This window comes from Pterocles gutturalis, unplaced genomic scaffold (assembly GCF_000699245.1).
Source record: "Pterocles gutturalis isolate BGI_N339 unplaced genomic scaffold, ASM69924v1 scaffold8118, whole genome shotgun sequence".
In the NCBI taxonomy this organism is placed as follows: Eukaryota; Metazoa; Chordata; class Aves; order Pterocliformes; family Pteroclidae; genus Pterocles; species Pterocles gutturalis.
In genome coordinates, this window is record NW_010118010.1 from 113,792 (window position 1) to 119,970 (window position 6,179).

Here is a 6,179-nt window from a genome sequence, read left to right on the forward strand (position 1 = left end):
CGACCTAGCTTCCAGACTCAGTCATTCTAACAACATTTTTCATACTGTCAATCACAAATCAGTCCCATCTTCTTAAGCTAGCCTGCTAGTAATACTTTTCTGTATCACTAAGCATTAGAAATTGCAGCGCTATCTCAATTGTAGTCCCTCTTCTAACATTGAGCTGAAATAAAGTTGAAAAGTCTGGTCTGAATTTCTGTCTGGAAGATCAGCATGATGTGCACTTACATCCCAAGTGATACAGCTTGATGACTCCCGTCATGTCACAGCTTCACCGTCTGACACCACATTGACAACCCAAGGCAGAAAGGTTCTAACATCATGCATTGTATCACTGATTTCATACCGACAATGCTTTTAGACAGCTATATATTTCCAAAGCACGATGAGGAAGACTAACACAGCGTCTTTTCCGATTGCAGGTGTAATTGTCAAAGGAACACATCTTCAGTTCTTCACTCTATGAAAACATGAACTTTATACAAACACCAAGATTGGGTAAAACTTCAGTCTTCCCTTGTTTGCTAGGGTGGTAGTCGCCTCACCTAACTCCAGGCATCCACAAACTAGGAAGGATCATAATTACTTAGTATCTCTATATGATGATAGCTTTTGTTTGTTGAAATGCTACTGCCAGTAGTAACATAAATTTAAGGAGAAGAAAGTTAGTAATTCCCAAACAAAATCACTTAGCCAGACCATTGTTTACTGAAACCGTGCAAATATATTTTATTCAAAGCAAAAGTATTTATAAGGGTTTAAGCATTGCTCTCAGGCAGGAATTAACAACATGTGGCACTGCTTAACAAAAATTAAACATCTTTAATCTCTAAGCTTTAAAATTAGCCAATGAAAGAAGAGACTCTCTTTCTGAAATAAGTATTTCCACAAGGTTACCAACTCTTATTTTCAGATTCTGTTTATGCAAGTTCAGAATATAACCAAATATTAAATATAATACACAGTGCAAACTGTGCCTTTAATACAGACTCATATCAAAGCTTTACAGATTAAGTGAAAAAGAAAGATAGACAAAGGAAGCTGTGTCTTTCAGAGGAAGGTCTGTGAAACAATAGAAAACCTCTGCATCTAAACACCTGGGAACCACTGGCAAACACAAGTACCACCCTGAGGACAGAGAAGATGATTCAGGGGAAAGGCAAAACCAAACAATTACAAATTCCAATGGGAAGAGAAGAGCAACAGGTTCTCCGGAGTGGAGAAACAGCTGAAATGGGTGTTTCTGAATCAGGAGATTGCCTCCTGTTCTTTGGACCTGCTACTAGAAACAAAAGGGGCCTTTTCTCATGTTCTTTTCTTAATAAAGGTAATTTTGCAAGGAATACCTGCATTTGTTCTCAATCCTTCCTCCTAACCCAAATACTGAAAAGTGCCCAAAATACTAACTAACCATTTGCAAAAAAAGGAGCAATACTCTGTCATTCTACGATTACTATCTGTTATCTATAAATCTAGGATTTTTTGATAAAATATTCTTTGGTCCAGATGGTGTCATAGAGGTCTTCTATACACATAGTAATAATATTATCCTTATTAACAAATACACCACTAATACAGTGCCATTCAGTATGGCATTTGAGAAAGCAGCAGAATCCCTGCACCTCTACCTCAAGAATATTTTCTGCTCTGCTTTACAGTTTGCTTCTTTTAAACCTCCATTTAACTTTCTTTCCAACTGCCGGTCAAATTCATCACCTAATTCACACCATCAGTCCAGCTGCTGACAGACTGCTTTCACAGTTATACTTATGTGGATATAATCACCAGTTATTTACAAATTGATTAGGCCAATTCCAGTTATGCGTTCCACTTAGCAGCAGGGAAGGGCAAAGGAAAATTGCTGTAAAATCATCTCTTTGTCCTCCAGACAGGCAGCCTGTGTGCCTGACGCTACAGCACTATAACAGCACTACAACAGCAGCCCCCAGGGATCCTCCAGCAGACCAACAGATTTCCCATTTTCATATTTGGTCTGCTAATAATTATCAGAAACTGGGAAAAGACAGACAATAAAATAATTATAATCAGTCTGAAAGCTACTGAGACAGTTTTTCGTTCATTCTCTATGTTCCCTTTTCAATGAGTGAGATTACATTTGTACAAAGGTAGAATTACAAGATTCACTTTAAAGTGTTTTGTTCTACTCACACAGTAAGATTTAATTATTTTACTTAAAGCACCAATCTAAAACCTTTCATACAGACTCAGACCTACTCAAAGGCTTTAATGATTATATGCTAATCCTAAACTCTGGTACATATCAATCCATTTATTAGCTGTACAAGAGGTATGGACATAATTAGAAAATGTAATAAAATAAATTTTGCTTTTTTAAACCTGAAAAGGTTTTTAAAACCCTCCTTTTCTTCAATATCTTCTGCAATCATTTTACAGACTGTTTGATACTAATGAGATTCTACCTTTGGTATCTAGGAATTCGGTATACGGTCTACATTCAGTCCACAAGAAAATAACAGTCCCAAGATTCAACTTTAAATCAAGACATTATCTTAAAATCGGCCTTTTTATAGCAATGAAATATTAAATTAAAAATTAGAAGCTGCTTTCTCTACTATGCAGAGAATCTACAGAATATTGGAAATGTATTGTCTTTATTCTCAGGTCAGCTGTACAAGAGATTAGATCTTTTAATTATCTCTCACAAAACGGGAAATAGAAGCCTTGAATCCATTCAGCTGTTCAGTTTATGACCTGGAGAATTAAATCTGACCCCTTACAAAGTACATCTAAGCATCACACATGCCCCAAGACATAGCTATGGTGTTAAAGCTGTCATGTAACTCTCAGCTGAGACATCTTTATGCTACAGAATAACTGAGTTCCCACTGAAAATGTATGCGTTCCTCCATTTTTTGGACGTACTGCATGAGAGTCCCAGGAGGATTGCCTTGCTGTCCTGCTCTAGCTTTAAACGTAATTTTAATCATGCCGAAGCCAAGTTTAGCACTCCCACACGCTATATTTAGAACCACAGAATAATTTAGGTTGGAAGGCACCTCTGGAGGTCACCCAGTCCAGCCCCAGCTCAGCACGGAGCCCATGCGATCAGGTTGCTCAGGGCCCTGTCCCCTCCGGATCCAAACACCTCCAGGGATGGAAGGCCACCACTTCCCTGGAGAGCCTGCTTCATCACCTTCTTGGGAATTTTGCTTCCCCTTACATCTAATCAGAACTTGCCATATCGTAAGCTGTCACTGTTGACACTTGTCCTTCTGCCATGCACCTCGGACAAGAGTCTGGCTCCATCTTCTCCACAGCCCAGAAGCAGGGACAGGGACATGGGGACAAATTTCTCCCTGAGCCTCTCGAGGAAGCCAGGCTCCCGCAGTCCCTCCTCGCACACCCAGCCCCTGCCTCCAGGCAGCCCCTCCACAGACCTGCTCCACTCCATCCCCAGGGACAGCACGACAGCAAAACAGACCTCGTGTCTAAAATCACTCTCTAACAGGAACATCATCACAAGTGAGTGAGGACACAGACTTTAAAGCCGGGTGATTAAAATTAGCCTTCCAAACTCATATTTAGCATCTATCAAAAAGCAACCTGGCGTTCAGTGCTGCTGAACACCTTTAACTCACAGCATCTTCGCCCATCCAGTTTTTTTTTTTTTTTACAAGGCCACCTTCCATCACAATATTGTACTGTGTAACTTAAGTAACAAAGCAAAACTTTTCTCTCCGGATCTGTCATAAGGAACTTGGGATGCCCTGGGGGGTCAGCATTTCTGATCTGAACACGTAGCATTAGACTATTGGATTCTAACAGAAGATAAGCTATTTTTAGGCACACTCATGTAAACGAATTCCTTTTTTTTATTTTTAAGATTTAAATGTCAGAATACATTTCTTGTCCCATAGTGTTATCAATCACAACGAATATGCCTGTTTCCATTTACACCGTCTGCCTTCAGATTTGCAGCAGCCTGGCCCGAGGTCTGACCCTGAGAATTCAGGAGGAATTTCATTACAATCCTACAAAGCAAACATTAGAACTACAATGACCTTGGTGATCCCACCACCAAAAAGTCACGGTTGAAATGGAGAAGCAAAGAGGTCTTTTTAAATCTGTGCATACGCCAAACATATAAAAAAACCCAACCTGGTTTACAAAGTTACACATTTGACATTGCAATTTGCTTTAGAAGTAGTGATTTTTTTTGTGTCAGTAAATAGCAATCCCACCTAACCACATATCTATGGGTCACAATCCTTGAGTGCAGGCTTTACTGCGCAGGTATCTAGGTTCCAGCCTTTATACCCTGCACAGCTCCCCTGTAATTCAAATAATAGGCAATGTGATTAACACTGCTAATCTGGCTGCAATTTGAATTTTGGCTGACTCTTCGACATGGGAGCTCTGGGAGTTTTGACTGCAATATAAGCAGCATTGTTAAGTCTCAGGATTTTATCACAGCCTTGAAATACTTAATGTTTTAAATTAAGTACCATCGCTTGGAGACAAGTGATTATGCAGCAATCTGTACTTTTCTGAATTTTATTTTAATTTAGTTCTAGCTGTCATAGTTGCAGAAAAAAGGTTAAAGGTTTTTAAGTCCCCTCATCCCTTTCCTGTATGAAAAAGATAAACAAATTCCAAATGGTAAAAAAAGAGGCTCCAACTTGTATCCTGTTTTACAAATAAAGATGCTACTGCTTGCAATTTGTCCCGTAATTTTCTTGTGTGTATACGTGACATAATTGATAGTTAGATCTCAGGGGTAAGCAGGATCTCAGAGGTTTTCACTTCTGCTTGTATACTATCTGGTAAATTGATGAAACTATAGTAATTAAAAACTATAGTATAAGGTCAAAGTCCTAGAGGTGGTACAAATGAAGGTATTCTAGTGTAAGAACTGCAGCCACGCAAGTTTTGTTGTGAAGCTGCCTTTCTAGAGCAGACAAAGATAGTGGGCAATTCCACTCACAGGTATGGCTCCAATAATAGGGTAAAATATTAGAGGAAAAAAAAGAAAAAATTCCTCCCATAGCAAGTAATACTCCTCTTGGAAACAACAGAAATGGCCCCTTTATTCCACTCACTGATTTTATTGGTACGGCAGGAAGGGAAATACAACAGTGGTGACAGTGCCCATAGCTGAGCATCTCCTACCAAACCAAGGCAGCAGCCAAAAGTATCTGACCAATGTGACTGGTACCAAGAGACCCGAAATTGGCCCCCAGCCCTTCACCACTTGGAGCAACAAATCCTGAGCTGCTGGAGCCACCTGTGTATCTTTTGATATAATACTTAATCTTCCAGCCCGTAGGCAACTGACAGCAGATGTCACTGAAATAACTGAACACATTAAGCTTCTATTTATTTAATTATGTGGAAAACGTGTTACACTCCAAATAGTTTAGTATGTTAATATACCACTGTAGCAACCTACAGCAATATTTTATAATTTTATTCTAGACCTATTTGCTTATTGATTTTATTCTAAATCATAATTAAAACCTGCTTTCTTGCTTCCTGCCTCTTTTTTTAAGTGCACTCTTAACTTCACCTTCAGTTTCCTCAAGCTGAATAAACAGAACTATTATCTCAAACAAACATTTAATGTCCTAACATAATTTATCTACTGTTCATTTGCATTAAATGACATAGAACAGCTGTGAACTTCCAGAATAACATATTCCATTAATAATTTGCAGCACAACAGTTCATAGATGAGGGGTCTCTGGGGGCTGAACTTTAAGGAATAACACTGCAGTATCTATATCTGCTCAAGAAAGATAACCAAAGCTATTATTTGGAATTGGTCTCTGAGTAATATTATCAATAAAAATCTATGACATCTAAAATACTCTTATTTGAATCAATCGTTTTCAAAAAAAGGGTCTTCAAATTTTCAAGTCTAAGGTAAGGGGGAAGCTTTTAATAACAGCATTAAGTTTTATTTCTTATATTAGTACATAGTTCCTTATACTTCAATGGGACTAAACATGACAATGAGGGTAACTAGTCTTGAATTTGAAAAGTATTCATCTCAAAAACATTTAAGGAATCAATTTTAGAATAACTTTTAAAATGTTACGATAAGCACTACTAATGAGGAATGCCAAGCTGTAAATATGAATAACATCCATTTCGAAATAAACACACAATATAACGCCTACTAAATTTAACTCTTTTGT